At 37.4% G+C, this 21,442-nt stretch overlaps 1 long non-coding RNA gene and 1 pseudogene across 1 annotated transcript in view; both read left to right on the forward strand.

Moving 5' to 3' along the window:
• LOC139360110 (uncharacterized) overlaps positions 1-21,442 on the forward strand; it is a 119,818-nt gene that overhangs the window by 21,509 nt on the left and 76,867 nt on the right. The gene's annotated exons all lie outside the window — the stretch shown is intronic.
• LOC112425771 (dynein light chain roadblock-type 1-like) lies at positions 12,449-12,922 on the forward strand (annotated as a pseudogene).

Consider the following 21,442-nt stretch of genomic DNA (forward strand, 5'->3'; position numbering starts at 1 on the left):
TTAAGATCGCACAGTTCGTAGCAGATCTGGTATCAGTTTGGTATCTATTTTTTCAAAATCTAAATTCCCATACATCAGAGCACATAAGTAGAAAATACTGACTCTGACAATATTGCAAGTTTTGATGAGCATGAAAAATGCATCTTTATTTGGGTGAAAGATAATGATCTGATTAAAGATAGTCCTTCTAGGTATGCAAAGAAAGAAGATGTGGGAGAACATAATTCAAGAAGATGATAACATGTCAAAGGGGCCCAGAGATAGGATGTGGAAGAGAACTAGAGATTATTTCTTCTTCCTTCTCTGTATTGCTGAAATTGGACCTACAGCTATTGTGTAAACTCCACAACAAAAATAATGAAGAATTCTTGCTGTCATTCGTCTAGTTGGGATAACTTTTCTATGAGAACAAAGAAGATGACATAGTAGTCAAGGAAAATATTAGAAGGTATTTCTTGCCTGTCTGTTCACCAACATACTTCTGCAAGGCCCAGGCACTGTCTGTGTGTCTATTGAGTACAGAGGACCAAAAGAAAACAGTCTCTTCTTTACCCCAAAGGGAAATTTTATTTCCCTTCACCTCACCTCTGCTCCAAGGAAAAGAACTGTTTCCTAACCAACTCAGGGCGACTTTGTATTTTAACTTTATTAGGCCTTTGTGAAATAAAATGTTCCATTTTTGGCAATGTTTTATGTCATCATGTGGTGTAAGTCCTAAATTCAAGGCCCCTTAATATGTGCTATCTTGATATGTGCTGAAGTTGGGAGGGTCTCCAACAGCATAAACACAAGTTCTCCTCCTGATCTGCTCCCAAGAATGAGGTCCCCTAACTACCCTCCTTATCAAAGGGACCAGGGCAGTTCCTGCTTTATCCCAGAGTAGCAGGTTTCAGTTCTCTGCCAGTCCGTGGAGTTGTTTAAACAAGCCAATTACACCCTCCTGGGAAACCAGGGATCAGTATTCAAAAAACCATTTTTTGAATACTTCAAAGTCTGCTTCCCAGAGCCCCTGGTTGTACTGTCTGTACCCAAATGGAACCCCAGTGTGGCCTGTATAGCTTGCCATGTCCTCCTTCCCAGGCTGTGAACGTCTGTAATTAATAAACTGCTGTTGGCCTCATCTGACCCGTGTTGGATGTCATGTGTTGGATAACCCCCAGAACCCTATGGCAGGAATCTTTACTTCAACAGTGGCATACATAAGAGGCAACTGAAACCCATTATATGCTGAAAGACTCCAATGATTCCTTGTTACTTAGGAAGGTAGTACAGTCAGGGAATCCTATAACTAATCCTATAACTTCATCATTTGCAGGGCTCTCGTGAGCAACGATGTAGAGGTAGCTGCCACTTTTTAAGCTTTCCTACCCTACTTACCCACCCACGTACTGCACTCTTTCGCCATATATAAATTGTCCACCTTTTCCTCCTGGTATGAACTCTTCATGTTTAGAGCACATGACGTTTTACCTTCACACATGCCAAATGTTCTGAGCTCCTTTTAAGTCTAGTGGTCTCTATTTTCTATCCCTTTACTTTTTTTCAATTGTTCTACACTAACAATTTCCAATTATTTCCCATGTTATATTATCACGACCCAAAAGAGTAACAGTATTATGTTGACAGAATGACTCTTGTAGAGAAAAATTTGAAATCAACATCTGAGCCATGTTTGTGAAATAATTAAGCCAGAACTCAACAAATATTTGTTAAACATTTACTATAAGCTGAATTGTTTATTACTATTCACTTGCTAATTTACTTGATCAGATAAATTCTCTATATATGCAGTGTCTAATGCCTACTTTATAAATGGTTTTATACCTATACATTGTGTTATTTGTTCATCAGTACATTTATCTCAATCTATTAAAGATTAAAGGTTATCTCAACACTAATTTGGGCCACTTTGGTTAAATTAGTTCTCCCTTTATTAAATGAATAATTTAAAAAACAGATTAGAGTCAATCAACCGTGTGTTGTCTACTCTAAGTTGTCCTACCTTTACTCCAAAGTCATTTTTAAATTTAAGATCAAACGCTAAAAACAAACCATTAATTTTATTTTAAAGAAACTTGACATCTAAAGGTTTTTCAGGATGAGAAAATCTGTTTATTTCTCCAAAGTTCTTGAAAAAACCCTCAATTAAATTGTAAGCAACACTTCATGAACTATTGAAATGCTCAGTATTACACAGATATTGCAGAATTATCCTTTTAAAATACAATAAATTTCTCTCAACTCATTACTGTTATTGCACTTAGTATTATTTTACTGGCATCAACAATATCTTAGACATTTTCATGAATATTTTCTAACCATAGCTGTGTTCAAAGTTTCAACTCAGTTGTTTGGTTTTTGCCCATGAGTTGATGAAAGACTTAATAAGTCACCTCATGAGTTCAAATCTGAACCTTGCTATTAGCTTCTATAAAGGGCAACTTTTTAATTATTAAATTGGGGAGAATAATACACCTATATCACAGGGTAATTGTGCGCATTAAGAGTAGAGTATATGTAAAGCATTTAACACAGTGTTTGTCCTAAGGTAAGAGCTCAGTATATGTAAACCATAATTACATAATAAAATGTTACTGCAACATTAACTCTATGTTTTCAGGTAGTTCATTACAGGCCATTGACATGCAATCATTGGGTTCCCAGGAGTCAGAGGATAATATTCTTCAATTTTTAATTTCCTACATGCCTTTATAAAGCAATGTACATCTGCCAACCTGCATTTGCTTCTCACAACAGATGCTCACATCTGCCACATATCAGTGTTGGGAGTGTTTGGATATTATCTCACCCACTGATCCCTGGGTTAGACTTTGTTGTGCCAATGCATTTAAAATATTTGCTTGGGCCTTTTAATTATGCAGTGTAATGACAAATACTATACCATATTAGGTCGAAAACAAAAATCACATTATAGATGAAAATCCTTTCCACTTTTAGTGAAGTTTTACTACCTTCTCATCTTTTTTTTGCTGATTTACATTTTTTTCAGACTAAATGCATGCCAACTGATGTTTTATCTTATTTCAATATGAGGCAAGTGAACAACTTTGTCATGAGAAAAAATGATCATAACTTACTCTACTCGTTTCACTTATTCAAGTGGCAATTGGTAGTGTTTCACATGCAATTTGTCTTTTGGAAATGATCTTCGTATGGGTTAAAGTACATTTTTTTCATCCCTGAGAATTAACACCAAATGCCCTATATATGTCGTATTTTAGGAAGATATTAATGAATACCACCCAGGCTCTCACTGAAGAACTTTACCAGAAATAAATTTTAATTGGGAAACCAAACCAGTGTATTCCTACACTGAGAAAGTATCAGAATCCCTCAGGGGGGGTTTTATTTGTTTGTTTGTTCATGTGTTTGTTTTTTTGAGGTACAGATATCTGCACTCAGACTCACACTTAATAGATCACAATAAGGAGTATTATCCTCATATCTGTGCCTATGAAAAGAACCCCAGGTGAATCAATCGACCAGTCAGGTTTGGGCATCTTGAGTCCAAGGCACACCATATTCACCTAATCATCTAGGTCTGCGATTTTCAATGCTTATTGATTTGTTTGTTTAGCAATGCAGTTTTTTTCTAGATGGGTTTATGCTGAAACAATATGTAAGTCAGGTTAAACACTTACTATGGTTAAAAAATGATTTGTGATCCAGAGCATCAAAAGCTTTCACCTCTTTCTTACTCCTTAGTAGATTCTGAGACCATCCAGAATCCGCAGGGTCCATGGAACACAATCGCAAATCCATAGTCCATGATTTTAGGTGTCGTGTTTCAGCTTCAAGTTAACTGAGATCATCAGAAGCCTGTATGTATACAGCACCTGAGAATTTTCCTTACAAGATCACTACACTAACAGGTGCACTGATGTTACAGCCTCAAATTACATCAGACTTCACCATGAAAACACACATTTGCATTTCACTTTTGCACTTGCGATAAAACTGTTTTTGAAAATGTCTGAGGTAATCACCCAATGGACATTTTATAAGATCCCAACCCCATCAAAAAGTGGGCAAAGGATATGAACACACATTTCTCAAAAGAAGACATTCATACAGCCAACAGACACATGAAAAAATGCTCATCATCACTGGCCATCAGAGAAATGCAAATCAAAACCACAATGAGATACCATCTCACACCAGTTACAATGGCGATCATTAAAAAGTCAGGAAACAACAGGTGCTGGAGAGGATGTGGAGAAATAGGAACACTTTTACACTGTTGGTGGGATTGTAAACTAGTGCAACCATTATGGAAAACAGTATGGCGATTCCTCAAGGATCTAGAACTAGATGTACCATATGACCCAGCCATCCCATTACTGGGTATATACCCAAAGGATTATAAATTATGCTGCTATAAAGACACATGAACACGTATGTTTATTGCGGCACTATTCACAATAGCAATGACTTGGAATCAACCCAAATGTCCATCAGTGACAGATTGGATTAAGAAAATGTGGCACATATACACCATGGAATACTATGCAGCCATCAAAAAGGATGAGTTTGCGTCCTTTGTAGGGACATGGATGCAGCTGGAAACCATCATTCTTAGCAAACTATCACAAGAACAGAAAACCAAACACCGCATGTTCTCACTCATAGGTGGGAACTGAACAATAAGATCACTTGGACTCAGGAAGGGGAACATCACACACAGGGGCCTATCATGGGGAGGGGGGAGGGGGGAGGGATTGCATTGGGAGTTATACCTGATGTAAATGATGAGTTGATGGGTGCAGCACAGCAACACGGCACAAGTATACATATGTAACAAACCTGCACGTTATGCACATGTACCCTACAACTTAAAGTATAATAATAATAAATAAATTTAAAAAAAAAAAAAAAGATCCCAACCAAGACAATTTCCCTTGTATTTAATAAATAGAAAATCTATATGGTCCAAGAAATGTGGATTATTTCTCCCAAGTCAATAAATGTAAGTTTGGGGGTGGGGAAAATGTGGGGTTTTATGAGAAACAATTTTGCGCAAGCAATGCCTCTAACTTCAAGGAAATCAATTTAGTGGCCACAGACTCGAAGAAAGTTAATTTTAAAACAATGCAATAAATCCAGTGCTAGAAATATACATAGGTTGCTATGGAAGCAAGAAGATAAGTTCTGTAAGTAATTACATTTCCATTTCTGCCTTAGCTGCAGGAAGATAAGAGCTAAGTTCTGCGCCCAATTACAGCAGCAACATCACTTACACAGCATGTTTGCTGCTTCTTTCTCCTCCATTTTACTTTATCCATTTGATACTTTTTAATTCATTGCGCTCTATCTTGTTTCTGCTAAGTAAAAAACAAGGTTAAAGGATTTAGCTAAAAATGCATAATTTAAACAATTTCTTACCAGATATTACTACTTTTAAAAAAAATGTAATTACAGGCTAAGAAGCAAAATCATGAATATTTAGTAGTGATATTATATTCCATGAACACATGTGTATTCTAAATAGAAGAGTGTTAAAAGATGAAAAAATAAGAATTTCAAAGTAAACGTGAAGTATTAGGTATAATTTAGACAATGCTTGGTGGTAGAGTAATAAGTGAAGTGACCCACAACCTCATTTCCCTAAGAGGAATAAATCTATTGATATAACGAAGCAGAACGCTCAATGCTTTTTATTATGGATCTCACTTAATTTTAAAGAGCCACCTGGAAGCTAGCTAATAGAATGATCCTCATATTCTGGTACAAGTACATTAGCTCATCCCAGATTCTAATTTCCATAAAGTCTCCCGTCTTAGCACTATTGCTCAGACCTGCTAGTCACCTAATGTCATAAGATGTGCTGCTTTAGAGGTAAGAAAAATGCTGTTTTCTTATAGAGATGTCTGCGGTTTGAGTGACATTTTATTTAATCGTGATAGCTCAATTCACACTGGTATCTACCAGCTCTATACAATCCCCTTCCTGGGCAGTTTGGAAAATAAAACAAATCTAACTGGTCCAAACAAATATAGATCCCGTAATTGAGATATCAGTTTTGGGGATGTTGCTGTAGCCAGCTGAGCTTTCTGGTGGCCTACACTTTACCTTTCTTCCCTCAGATTTTGTTCTACAAATTAGTAAAAATAAAATAAAATAAAATAACATTAACAATAATATACATTTTCATATCCTATTTTATTCTCCATTCTCTAAAAGTCAAACATCTTTAGGAGGGTAGCTTTATGAAGTTATAGATGCAATATATATTAACATATCACTCAGCTCTTTTTTTTTTTTTTTTTTTTGAGACAGAGTCTCACTCTGTCTCCCAGGCTAGAGTGCAGTGGTGGGATCTCGGCTCACTGCAAGCTCCGCCTCCCGGGTTCACGCCATTCTCGTGCCTCAGTCTCCCGAGTAGCTGGGACTACAGGCGCCTGACACCACGCCCGGCTAATTTTTTGTATTTTTAGTAGAGATGGGGTTTCACCGTGTTAGCCAGGATGGTCTCGATCTCCTGACCTCGTGATCCGCCTGCCTCGGCCTCCCAAAGTGCTGGGATTACAGGCGTGAGCCACCATGCCCCGCCTCAGCTCTGTCATTTTCTAGCTGAGTAATCTCTCTTGCAAGGTACTCAATCACTCTGTACCTCAGTTTTCTTATCTATAAAATGGGAAATCTAATAATACTTATTGAAGAAATTTAATACATTTTTAAAAAGTGAAGTGCTTAGAACAATGCATTCAAATACTAAGTTCTCTAAAAGAACTACTGATTTTGTTATTGGTATTGTAATGCTATTATCATACTTATTAAGGAAAATACCAGAATGCATCTGTGATATGCAGAAGAGTTTGTCCTGGCTTAGGTGCCAGCTGAATGACAAAACCTTCCAGTTGTTAATTCCAAAATGTCCCTGCACAGTGCGTGCTATCTTGTCAATTTAACATTCAGCCAAAGGTTTCAGTGACTCAGAGTACTTTCAATATAATTTACAGCATCCGATGAACTGGTACGTGTTTTCTTCCCCGATAATCAGAATTGCTTAAATAACAGGGTCTCTATTGCTTCAAAAATAAATCTGAAGCTCACTGCAGCATCCATATAACCTTCAGAGCAGCCTATTTGTGTTTATTTTCCAAAACTTTATTTTCTACCCTCACCCTGATTCTGTTTCTGTTAATAGTTATATTTTAATGTGTGTATCCTTGTGTAAGCTGTCACAAATACTTGGTGAAAGTTATTAATACACAATAAGAAATAACTTGCTTTTATACTTTATGAAAAGATCCTGTGTTACCTATGGGAAGAAATAAATCCACGAGTGATCATCCTTGCAGATCTCTCTGTGGGCTCTTTTGATTTATACCTTCACTGTCTTGGCAGTGCCCATGGTATATTTTAACCAAAGGTTCCATGAATGAAATAAAAGTAGATAATAAGAATAGAGATAACAAAAGAGAATTGTGAATAATTTACTTGTTGCAAAATCACTTTGATTGTATGACTTCACTGTTATTCAATATTTATATGAACAGAGAAGACAGTCATCAAATAAATTTCAAAATAAACACAAGACTTTCTGTGAAAATAAAAAACAAATGTTATAGCGTATTTAAGTTTTGGTTATAAAAGTAAAACCATATGTACTTCCCCTTTCACCATTTCCAAGTAATCATGCCTGCAAAAAGGTGTTATGATATCACACCTCTTTGGGAGCTCTTCCCTTCCTTAGCTTCCAGGCACTAGTGGCTGTTTCCTCAGTAGTAAAACTGGGTACAGGGCTGCCACATATTCAGGCTGACTATATTCATTGATGTAACAAGTGCCAACTTTTCCAAATACATTTTCTAGCCAGGACACCATGCAGTATGTTATAGAAGTTCTCCAAAACAAATGATGCTTTATGGACTTCTTTCTGCAATAGCACTAAGTCTCCTGCTACAACATACACAAATAATAATAATAAAGGATGCAATATTAAAAATGAAGTTTCATACTTCTGAAGTCTGCTTCTATTTTCAGAGTTATACTTACAACAACACTGGTTTTGTTACCCTCTCCCACAGCCCTGCAAAATTATCCAGATGTAAATAGTCCTGAAGCCACCAAAGTTTCTAATGGTTTTATTTCAAAGCGCACACTCACACATACATAAGCTTGATGGAAACTATCTTCTAATGCTCAGCCCCTGAAATGATTTCCAGGTCACCAAGCATGTATGAAAGTTTTTATGAAAACGGAATGAACATTGAATTACCATTCATTGATGTGCTCATTATTTGCCAGATACAGGCAAATATCTGTTTGCCTATGTTAGGGATACATGAATGAACAAAGCAAAAGACTCTTCCACCAAGGACATTTTTTCCTCACTCAGGGATGGATGAATAGTTGGATGGATGGATGGATGGATGGATGGATGGATGGATGGATGGATGGATAGAATAAATAGATAGATACACCGAATGAAGCATATCAAACAATGGTAGGTACATTGGAGATAAACAGAGAACAAAAACATTGCTAGTTGGATAAAGTCTGACTGATAATGTGATATTCGAAGAGGAAACTGAAAGGGGTGAAGAACCCTGGCATGCAGATATTTAGATGAGGAACATTGAAGAAGAAGCAACAGTGAGTGAAAGGCCCTGATCCAACCTAGAATCCCTGTGAATTTGAGAGAGTGAGTCAAAGGAAGAGTGGTGAACGCTGAAGTCGGAAAAGTAATGAGTGGGCCTGATGAGCTACCATGACAAATTTGGCAATTGATCTGAAGGCAAAGGGCAGCCATTGGGTAGTTTTTGAGCAGGAGAGAAACAAGATCTAACTTACATTTTAAAGGGATATCTTGATTGTTGTATAAGAACAGAGCATGGGAAGAAACAGAAAGGCCAGATGGGAGATTATTGCAACAATGTAGGCAAGAGATGACAGCATCAGGGTGCAGAATGGTAACAGTAGAAATGGTGACATCATAGATGTGTATGAAAGGTAAGCATTACGGATTTTTGATATATTGGATATGACATGTGACAGAAAGAGATGCATAGTGTTGGCTTGCTAAGTGTGGGATCTAAATGGTAGAGATGCTTGAGTTTGGAAAGCATGGGAGAGGAATAAGTCTTGGGGTTTGGAAAGATTATAAATTGGGTTATTGATATGCTAATTTTCAGACCTATAAATATATTAACTTTGACTTTAAAATGACATCATTGTTTTTACAAATGATATTATTACCTTAATAAATCATACATATATATTTTTTCTGTCGCCCAGGCTGAATGCAGTGACGTGATGTCTGCTCACTGCAACCTCCACCTCCCGGGTTGTCCCACCTCAGCCTCCCGAATAGCTGGGATTACAGGCGAGCACCACCATGCCAGGCTAATTTTTGTATTTTTAGTAGAGATGGGAGTTCACCATGTTGGCCAGGCTGGTCTCGAACTCTTGACCTCAGGTGATTCACCCGCCTCAGCCTCCCAAAGTGCTAGTATTACAGGCATGAGTCACAGTGCCTGGCCTAAAATTATATTTTCGAATTTTTTTTGTCTTGATTCCTTTCTTATTCTCAGCAGCTCAACAGAAACCACCGACAAAAGTTAGGAAAGCTCATATGTAAAATATGTCAATCATTATCCAATATAATTTATCTAGGGCCTGACTTTTACATTTATTTGGAGCAATAATATCCTTTCTTACAATCCTGCTCCTATTTTGATCTCTACTTTCTCCTTTTCAGTGTTTGTTTTCCCTTCTTTTCCTGGGACCAGGATTGCCTTTGTGTTTCCCCCAGGTTAACAGCCTTAGACAGGTTTTATCCTGACGCTGGGTCCCTGACCTATCTTTTTCTTAGAGTATTTACTTTAGAAAATTTTCAATGATTAATTCTTTCACTGACACTTGAAAAAGTAAAGCTCCTCTCAGTCTCTTACCATTTTAAACACCCAAAAAATGTCTTTCTCAAATACCTAAGAGACTTCTCTTTCAAGTATAAAGCAATCAAGAAAGAGCCTCTACTTTCCAGTCTCTGTGGAAGGGTAGGAGCCTAGCAAATATAGGTTGCCACCTCATTGACCAACCTCCACCTCACACAGTTCACTACTTTTTTATCTTTTTCTTTTTCTAAAAAATGATGGAGTCTTGCTCTGTTGCCAGGCTGGAGCGCGGTGGCGTGATCTCGGCTCACTGCAACCTCCGCCTCCCGGGTTCAAGGGACTCTCTTGCCTCAGCCTCTTGAGCACCTGGGACTACAGGTATGCACTACCATGCCCAGCTAATCTTTGCATTTTTAGTAGAAATGGGGTTTCGCCACATTGGCCAGGATGGTCTCGATCTCCTGACCTTGTGATCCACCCGCCTCAGCCTATGAAAGTGCTGGGATTACAGGCGTGAGCCACCACACCGGGCCCACACTTCATTGCTTTTCTATTAGCTCACCCCAGCATTTAAAAATCCTCCTGCCTTCTGTTTCAGCAGAATTGAGTTAAATCTCTCTTCTTTATTTCAACAGTCTTGAACGAAGTCTTCCTTACTTGTTTAACCCCATCTAGCAGAATTTTCCTTGACACATGAAGAAGTTTCTTGACGGAGAAGATAAGATGTTAATAAAGTACAGATTAAAGGCTTCTGTTCTTTCCTGTTATCCATTGGGGAATCTATGAAATATCAGCAAATCCTTTGGTCTTATGCAGATTGCATCTTGGCCTATACTTCTAATAGTCCTTTGTCCTTAAAATTTTTAAATTCAAGGCTTGGTAGATGCACTAAATAGGTTCTTACAAAAAATTGCTATGATCAGCAACAGAATGGAGGGCTTCCAGTCTATCCAATATTCTAGTTTCTGAATTTCCCTTTACTCTAGATAAAATAAGAAGAGTAGTCAACTCTCTCTCAATTACGTATTCACTGGCTGTCCATACTGCCTGTCTTACCATAGATTTTTATTTCTTTAATTTTCTAATTATCATATGGCATTTCTAAACATTGGAGAGAGTATTATAATAATGGTGCTGTGGCTGCTGCTGTAACTTATAGATAGTGATAAGAGCTATTATATATGAAGGTATCTTTCGATGCTAACCCTACACTAATTACTGTACACATATAAACACATTTAATTCTCACAAAGCCATGTGAAGTAAATACTATCATGCCTTGTACCCATTTTAAAGATGACGAAACTTAAGAATTAGAAGGTAAACAATTTGCTTAGGATTAAAGTGAGACAGTAGTCTTTTCCTATACACCAAGTTCTTTCTACAGCCAAAGCTCTTGCACAGAACCACGGCATTTTAAACCTTGACTCACTAATTATTAAATTTCCCGTTTGAAATATTTAAACCTGTTGAAGTTTCAGCGAATTCATATTTAAATGTGTATAAAAAATGCTACCCAGGACTTTGTTGGACTTAAAGGAGCTCATCCATATTCACTCCTTAGCACAGTACTCAACCAAAATAAATATTAATAGTAGCATTTAACTTTTCAGAACTTTGCTACATTTATCCAAAATGCTATGCTATTATCTCATAAGACTTTACAAGTTCAAGACACTGGTACATTATTATCTATCATTCTGACTCTCATGAGCCAGGAATGGGTATTACCACACATAGAAACATCTGTGATTCTGTATGAGTTGAGAAGCATGTAGAAACCTGGACAAGAGAACTGAGAATTTTGAAAATTAATTTCTTATTCTGATAAGGTAGTCAAGAGACAGCTAAGGCAGTTCAGAAAAAAAACTGAGAAATTACAGTGAGGAGATTGGGAAAGAAAGTTAGAGAGATCTAGTAGGTCACAAAACAGTGTTCCCAGCCACATTTGTGATTCCTGTTTTTTGAATGCAAATGGAAAGGGTACTCACATGAATCAATGAAGGGATTTCCTACCAACATCACTGAATTCCTCCTTGCTGGCTTTGAAGTTAGCTCAAATTTGATGTTTCAGATACTTTAAGCAGGAAAAAGTTTGTTATCTTAGCAAATGTCAAACTTTGTGTGGAGGTGTAAATTCCTGTTCTCCAAAGTTGGAAAACTTTCCTTTTTTCCCCTCAGTGTAGTCATTTTACAGCAAGTACTACTACTGGCTTTCCATTTGGAATGAATGGGGTCAATATAATTTCAAATAACGTGAATATTACATTAGGATGATGTTGCACAAGATGAGTTTTTCTCAAAGCTTTCTTTTCATCTGCTTAGAAACTAAATATATGCTTCAATTTTTTTCTAACATTTGCAAGCTACTTCAATAATTTTGATTCTTTAATGTAGGAGATACTTGAAGCTCAGCTGCTGTTAAACAGCACTCTATCTGTCTTGTGTCTGATTGTTCTTGAAAGCACCAAGTTGTCACTGATCCAATAGAGGTTTGCTCCCTTGTCTGTTATTCAAAAACTATTGTAGCAGAAAGGCATGGGACTGGGCTGAGTGCTGGCGACATGGAGCTACCAGATTGGTCCCAAATGGCAGAGGTGAAGGAGACACCTGAAATGACTTCAGACCCAGAAGGCAGTGCAGGGAATCATCATACTGAACACAGAAGTGACTGGCTCCCACTCAGCCATCACCCCCATAGGGGATGGATTATAAAAAATACACAGCTAATGCTACCATACTCAGGAAGATACAGATATAGGGCCAGGCCTAATGGGGCCCTGATGTGCACACAGTTGCCATCTAGAACCCAACAGCAGCCCTAGTGATCCAGTTGTTTTACTCCTTAAAGGCATTCCCTTCAAAAGTACCACAGGCAATCCCACCACCACACAGTATGCCAACCTCAGGCATAACCTCCTTGGAAGGCACAGAGTACCATGAATGAAATCGATCCCTAGAATGACCTTACCTTCCTTCGAATCTGCTCCATGAAGAATGAAACGATGGTTGCACCAGATAAAGACTATCTCCTGATTGTGATTCAGAATCCAAGGGAATAAATCACTCTTTTGGCCCTTGTATCATTCGTTAATTTAATGCCCTCCAAGATTAATAATGTTAATTAAGTCAATGGAGTGGCACAGGGAAATTACCTTAGAGCCCACTCAAAACAATACAGTCACACAGTGGGCTGGCAGCTCCACCCACCCCACCAAAGGATTCCCTCTGCTGTGCCAATTTTTCTCAGGGTTCCTGGGAGGGCCCTCTTTCCTCGTTTCCAGGTTTTGGAGCAAGAGCTCGTAAGAAGTCCACATTCAGCTACCTTCCGACCTCCAGTTCACTTTTTTGCCCTTGGAAAACATTGTTTTACTTTAACTAAAAATCACCAAAATACTATTAAAAAAAAGTGTACATAAAATAGCCTTGGAAAATATATTTTAAAAACTTTCAAATGCACATACAACTGTTAAAGAAAGTCTGTTATAGACACACACATATACACTTACATAAAGAGAGCAAGTAAGGAAGAGTGGACAATATTCACTTTATTATCCTTATATCCTATTCTCTTGCCCACGTTTATACTTTACATCACTTGTGCTGAGAACTTTTAAGACATTATTGTTTTTACACACACACATATATAATACATATATACTCACATACATACATACATATACACACAGGTTTTTGTGTGTATGTTTATATATTATTTATACATAATTTGTGTACTGACATGTTTGGATTTGTGTCCCCACTCAAATGTCATATCAAATTGTAATCTCCAATTTTAGAAGGGGGGGCCTAGTGGGAGGTGACTAAATCATGGATGGATTTCCCTCTTGCTGTTTTCTTGATAGTGAGTTCTCATGATATCTGGTTGTTTAAAAGTGTAAGCACCTACCCCTTTGCTCTCTTCCTCCTACTCCAGTCATGTACAATGTGCCTGCTTCCCCTTCGTCTTCTACCATGATTGTAAGTTTCCTGAGGTCTCCCCAGCCATGCTTCCTGTACAGCCTACGAAACTGTGAGCCAATTAAACTTCTTCTCTTTATAAATTACCCAGCCTCAGGTAGTTATTTATTGCAATGCGAGAATAGACTAATTACACATACGATTTTTCAAATATATGCCTACAAGTATTTCCTTTCATTTAAAAAAGTAATACATCATCAAGTGTGCAGTTCAGAAAACATAATGTAATTTGTTCATTAACAAAATACTCTTTGGAATCTGACTGTAGAGCCCCTGCTGTGAACTTCACTAGCTGTGCATGACTTGTAAAAAGTCACTCAACCTCTTTTAGTCTTTTCTCACTATAATACAAATAATGACAGAGCCTAACAAATATGGTTGTTGAGAGGGCTAAATGAGAGGTGATTATCAGATTATCAGGTAAAATAATAATCAATGAATGTTAGCTGTCTAAAAACATGATAGTTAATCCCACATTCATTGATAGTTACCATTAATATTTGGGGATTTCTATAATTAAATCTTTGGATACAAATATAGATATAGTGATAGCCATATTTCTGCTCTGTTTTCTCAGATTTTTTATATTTGTCTGTGTGGCTTCCATTTATCAGAGAGCCAACGGTAGTAGCTACATTTTCTTATTTTCTGTATTCTTGATGTTCTGGTGCTTGTAGCCTCTCAGCCGAGGGAGAAGCTGCCCTACCCAGGGTTAGTGAGTTCTTAGAGACACTAAAGGGCACAACTGAAGCACGTCTTTCCTAGGCAAACCAACCCATCCCAAATCTATAGCCCTAACCACTGCCTTATTGAATTGTCACACACCAAGTCAATGTTTCCCCTGCTGTTATCCCAGGATCAGGTACTAGGCAACCAGTGACTGCTCCTACATCCCAAAGCCCACCAGAATTATTCAGAGCAGCCAGTCTTAAACTGTGCACTCTGGCCAGCCTTGCCTTTCCCACAGAAACTCCAAATAAGCCTCTGGCCTAGACTTTCCTCTTGCTGCTCTCTCTTCTGACGACATTGGTGTTTTCCGCTGTGGTCCTGTGTGGCATTTAGTGATTCCTCTCTCTGGGGCCTCTCATTGTAATATACTTCCTACCTCAAAGTCTCACTCTTGTCTCCTCCTGTGGCTGCACCAACTTTACCATACCATATCCAACACATACATTCTTAGAACATGGATATATTCTTTATAAGGCAGGTCTTATACTGTATGTGCTGTTTTACCAGTTGCTTTATTGTTTTACTGTATCTAATGAGCACTTTCTCTGCTAGTAAGTAGAAATATACATCATTTTTAAACACCTGCCTTCTATTTTATTTAAATAGATTTACCATGATTATTTAAATACACTTATTATTTAAGGAGTTACAAGCGACATATATTGCTCTTTGGTGATCCTAATAGGTCCATTGCCTGATGTGTGGTAAGTCAATATGCCAACACGAAGGTTGCAGCAGAAAATAGTTTTAATTGTAAGGCCACTGAACCAGGAAGTGGGAGGAAACCTCTAATTCATCTCCCTAAGGAGTTTGGGGCTAGAGATTTCTAGGGGCCTGGAGTAAGCTGAGGTGTTGGAATCCTGGATCAAACAGAGTGCAGAGGTCATGGAATGGCAGATGAAAAAGTTGCATTCTCATGCTGATTCGATTCCTCGGCACGGGTCTTCAAACTGGTTGGTATCAGCCCTTCCACTGGAATTCAAGATCTGAAAAACCTCTTAAGCAATTCTTAAACAAAAGCATTATAACTCTAACATTAGAGAACCTATCCATAGGAACAGTGGGGATGTAAATGGTCAGTATCTAATGCTATTGAGTTTAGGTTACAGGAAAGTGGGTCAAAATGTGGCCTGATTAGTGCTTAATTATAACCATACTTCTGTTCAGAACCTGGTATGTAATTCATGTTAACCCTGCAAGGACAGTTTCACTTTAATGAAATATGCAACAAAAGACCCTAACGTTTATTCTGTTATGCCAGGCACTTTGTTAGATGTTGGTAATTCCACGGTAAATTCACATTAACCCCGTAAGGACAGTTTCACTTTAATGAAATATGCAACAAAATTCCCTAATGTTTATTCTGTTATGCCAGGCACTCTGTTAGGTGTTGGTGATTCCACGGAAGTCAAGAGAGTGAAGACTTATACCCTTGCGGGTATAATAGACAACTTATATAAGCTTTATAATAGACAACCTCAGATGTGAATCTCATGCATTTGTCAGATATTTTTGGCATACATTTCTAAAATTGGAATACAGACACACACACATCTGTATATATTTGAATCATCTTTCAGAAAGATAAAGAAGTCATAGATAACACAAATAAAAACACATCCCATCCTCATGGATGGGTAGAATCACTATTGTGAAAATGACCATACCAAACCATGTACCCAAAAAAACAATCAAGTACTCACATGCATTCACTTCTGTTTCAAATAACAATATATATGTATGTATTCTCTAAAGACTCACCTCTAGCTGTTTTAATAGCGCCAGTTCTAAACCAAGTGACTTACTCTGAGTCACACAGCTTATGAAATGTACAAGCAAGACTAAAATATAAGTCTTTTAATCCCCAATGTGGAATTACTGTGCAAAATGCATTCTTATTCAAAAATAATCACAAGTACTTGATCGTAAGTATCATAGACTCCTTAAAGATCTGTTTGCTTTTTCTTTCTCATCTAAACTTGGAAGGTGAGAAAAAGAGAGCAAATGCTAAGCGTGCATATGTGTTATAGGAGACAAAATTGGCTTACCAGTCAGAATCTGTGGACCACAAGTTGAGGTAGTGCAACAAAATATTGCCACCAGAAAATACAGTTGTAAAGAAATGATCTTGAGGCTGAAACTCAAGTATCAGAGTTTGTATTCTGGCTTACACATTCTATAAATATTGGCTATTATCACTACTGTTATTATTACTAATAAGAAAATTGTTATTTTAGTGAGAAACAAACCTTGCTGTTGCTTTTCTATTGACTTCCCTTTCTTCCAAAGCGTAAGATACACCAGGGAAGGCCCAGGACACAGGAGCAGACAGAAGGTAACAGAAGAAGATGAGCACTGGGGAGAGCCTGCACTAGCCTGAACCTCCTCATTATTCTATTTCCCCAAGAACCTCCAGGAGTTTCAACTACTGCTTTTGTGGTTCGTCGACATTTCACTAAGGATAGCTTTTTTGGTTTTGTTTTCTTTTCGGTAGTGGTATTCCCCAAGTGTGGGGAGAAAGAGGTTTTGCTTCCACACAATCAGCATTTTCTGAACATTTCCTAAGCCACTATACTTTGTTCTTCTGGTCTCTTGATCTCTTAAATCCATAATTTTTTTTCTCTCCTTCTTTCTGCCTGAGGTATTGTCTGCTGTTGTCTGATACTTTTTAGATCTTAAAATCAGCATCTTTGGGTCGGGCGCAGTGGCTTACGCCTGTAATCCCAGCACTTTGGGAGGCCGAGGAGGGTTGGTCAAGAGGTCAGGAGTTCAAGACCAGCCTGACCAAGCTGGTGAAATCCTGTCTCTATTAAAAATACAAAAACATAGCCGGGCGTGGCGGCTGTTGCCTGTGATCCCAGCTACTTGGGAGGCTGAGGCAGAGAACTGCTTGAACCCGGGAGACGGAGGTTGTAGTGAGCCAAGATCGCACCACTGCACTCCAGCCTGGGAGGCAGAGTGAGATTCCATCTCAGAAAAAAAAAAAAAAAAAAAAAAAAAGAAAAGAAAAGCAGCATTTTTCTTTACTAATGACTCAGGGTCTCAGGGTTAGAGCTTCAACCATATCCCAATGTATTACCCAGTCAGTATTCAGATCCTTGCAGCATTTTGAAACATATGTGTGATATTTTGTTTCCATATTATAATATTGAAAATTCAAACTGAAATATAAATCATTCCAGCTGAAGAGGCAAGTGGTATTTAGCCAGAGAAGTGGCATACCAGAAGTGGTATTTAAAGAAGATTAACCTGCAAACATATGCAGGAGAGATTAGGTTACAGGAACAAGCTGAATTTGCCAAGGAATGTTCCACACTGTAGATTCAAGCCATTTTGGTCTCTGGCTGTCTGGTTTAGAAAATCAAGATGCCCTGTGGTTTCTCCATTGCCATTTAAAATATTTTAGTGATTATGAGGGAAGTAGTTTTTGTCAAGTCTTTCTTTAGCTGTACAATCCTGGATATCCTGTATAAATAAGAGGAACCACTGAGAAGTATAGATCTTTCTTGGAACCTATATAAGATGAGTGGAAGACCAGTTTTGAGTGGGATGACAAACTGCAACTTTTGAATCTTTTTTTTTCTTTTATAGATGGGGTCTTGCTCTGTTGCCCAGGCTCACAACAACCTCTACCTCCCAGGCTTAAGCGATTCTCAGGCCTCAGCCTCCCAAATAGCTGGGACCATAGATGTACATCATAATGCCCAGTTAGTTTTTGTATTTTTGGTAAAGACAGGGTTTTGCCATGTTGTCCAGGCTTGTCTCGAACTCCTAAGTTCAAGTGATCTGCCCGCCTTGGCCTCCCAAAGTGCTAGGATTACAGGAATGAGCCCGAGAGCCCAGCCGTGCAAATTTTGAATCTTAATAGAAAAGTACCAACTTTTACAAGTGATCAGTTTGGAAAGGGGGTAAATAGGAATCGGTGCTATGTCACTTTACTGTGTCAAACTAATGAAATTCCAACCTTTTTTTTTCCTCTTACAGGTAGAACGTTAGAGTCAGTAATATTCATCTGTATATTAAAATTTCTAAATAATTACTGGCTTAAGAGAAGAGAATGTCATTTTTAATTATAGAATACCATTCTTATTATTAGAAAAAATATTCTATTTTTATTTTATGCATCATTTTCTATAAAGACTAAATACAACAGAAAATGATAGAAAATGCACATATATAATATATAATATTCTGAGTCTATTAATTTAGGACTAAAACAAGTAAAACTTTTGCTGTTCATCAACATCTGCTTTTATATAAAGAGTGGTCTCTTCTCAGTCTGAGCGATTATGAAATAAAATGTAACAAAATCCTTTGATCTACCTAATAGGGATGTTTTAAATAAAGTACATATTTCACTATGATCTATGAATAAGAGAAGTGGCTTCTTACTAATGTAATAATAATTATAATTAGGTCTCAAGATAAAAGCTCAAGAGATCAAGGCTAAGTAGAGTCCTTATTAACTTAAAACTTCATAGTTATTCCCGAATTAAACAAATGACTAGTAGTTACATGGGAAGGTTCTCACCACTCTCTGCTAAACAGCATGAAAAATTAGAACACCCCATTTGTGATTGACGGTCCAGTGAAATCGATTTATAATATGAAACAAGGACCTCCATCTGTAATTTAAACAGATAGCCCTTTGCGGCTTTAGAGAATACCTGAGTCACATTCATTTCAGAATATTTTGGGACCCTGTTTCATCAAACCCTTTCATTGCCCCTTTGACATCCCCCCAACCTCCTGTCACCATGTCATGGGGTTAAAGAACAAATGTTTCTCAACTTTTAATGGGGTTATGTTCTGTGCCAATAAATTCACTGCAAGTTGAAAATATCGTTCATTTGAAATCGCACTTAATACATCTAACCTACAAAAATGTTCTCAGAACAATTTCATTAGTCTACAATTGGGCAGAGTCATCTGGCAATGTGGTATACAGTAGAGTACTTGTATTCTCTTGATCATGTAGCTGATTGGAAGCTGTAGGTCCTTGCAGCTGCCAAGCATGGTGAGAGAATATCCTACTACACATTGCTAGCCCAGGAAAAGCTAGCCTATACTTCAAAACTGTGTTTTCTACTGAACGCTTATTGCTTTTGCATCATTGTAAAGTCAAAAAATTTAAAATTGAAACACTGTAAGTCAGGAACTGTCTGTACTAAAGAGAATGGAATATATTTTCCTTAGTTTTTACTTAAAAAAATTGTTGTACCAGATTGCATTTAAATAATGCTACATTATGAAATATATCAGATGCATAAAATCTAAACAGAATACTGTTAACAATTGTGTAGCTACCGTAAACCTTGAAAGATAAAGCTGTACAAATATAATAAAGACTTTGGAGTTAATCTCTGGTAGCATTTCCATCACTCACAACCAGAGTCTTGATTTCGGTAATGCAACTTTATATCTTTATTATATATAAATGCAACAATAAGCAGTATTGTTTTATATCATTTAAAATTATATGTAAAAAATATCTTACCATGTATATCCTCATACAGCTGATTTATTATTTATTCAATATTGTGTTTGTGTGATTTAGTACCTTTAGTTTGTTCATTTCACCGAATATGTCACTTCACTCTATTACCGCGCCCTAATTTATTTTTCCATGTTCCTGCTGATTGACACTGGTAATTTCCAGATATTCCCTAGTAGAAACAGTATCACTGTGAACACTCTAGTATACAATTTTGTCCACATGTGTGAAAACTTCTTCTATGTATTGCATCCATTCTAAAATGCAATTTTTAAAAAATACTTCAACACCTCTAAAACTGAAGTCTCCTAATTTCCAGGCTCTAACAATAATAATTTGAAGTATATTTTCAGTAGAATGGATGAGCCAAAAAGGTATTAAGATCTTCAATCTCCAGCTATCAAAAAAATTGCTTATTATGTGTTTGTATGAATCTGCACTGCCATTAAAGTATATGAGAGTTCCACTTGCCCCATACACTCCTCAACATGTGGTATGGTCAGACATACCCATTGACTTATGGGTGTGAAATGTCAACTCATTTTCATTTTTGCATATATTTACTATTCTCACAGCCTTTCCTATGAGTTTCCTCTTAAATCTTCCTTCTTGTTCCTTTTTAAAAAGGAACCTTACTTTTTCTTATTGATATCCTCTGTGGCAACACATATTAATAGAAACAGAAAGGTTTCTGGCCTGTGATTTTGCTTTTTAACACCTCTCAAGCCAATTGATACTGTTTTTGCTTTCATTTGGCTTGGTTTGGTTTGTGGGTTTTCGTTTGTTTGCGGCAATCACTGTTTTCTTTCTGGCTTTCACACGTAGAGATTATGGGGATTACATTCAAGATGAGATTTGGGTGGGGACACAGAGCCAAACCATCTCACGAGTGCATGTGTCTTTCAGGTAGAAAGATTTATTTTAATTTCAGTATATACCAGATAGTGGAACTACTGGGTTGAATGGTAGTTTTGTTTCAAGGTCTTTGAGAAATATTCACATTGCTTTCCACAGTGGCTGAACAAATTTCATTCATACCAACAGTGTATATGTATTCCCTTTTCTCCACAGCGTTTTGTCTTGTGTAGTGACACAAAGGTGTTCTGTGAATTTCCCAAATTTGCATGAGGTTGACCTCTCTAGCATGATTGGGAAAATTTTGGGGGACTATATCCTTAAACATGCTTTCCAAGCTACTTGATCTCCCTCCTTCTGTTTCTGGAATGCCAATGAGTCATAGATTTGGTCCCTTTATATAATCTCACATTTCTGAGAGGTTTTGTTCATTTTGAATTTTTTAAATTTTTCTCTGCCTGCATTGCTTCAAAGGAGTGGTCTTCAAGCTCTGAGATCCTTTCCTTCGCTTGGTTTATTCTGTAGT

This window comes from Macaca nemestrina, chromosome 19, assembly GCF_043159975.1.
Source record: "Macaca nemestrina isolate mMacNem1 chromosome 19, mMacNem.hap1, whole genome shotgun sequence".
Lineage (NCBI taxonomy): Eukaryota > Metazoa > Chordata > Mammalia > Primates > Cercopithecidae > Macaca > Macaca nemestrina.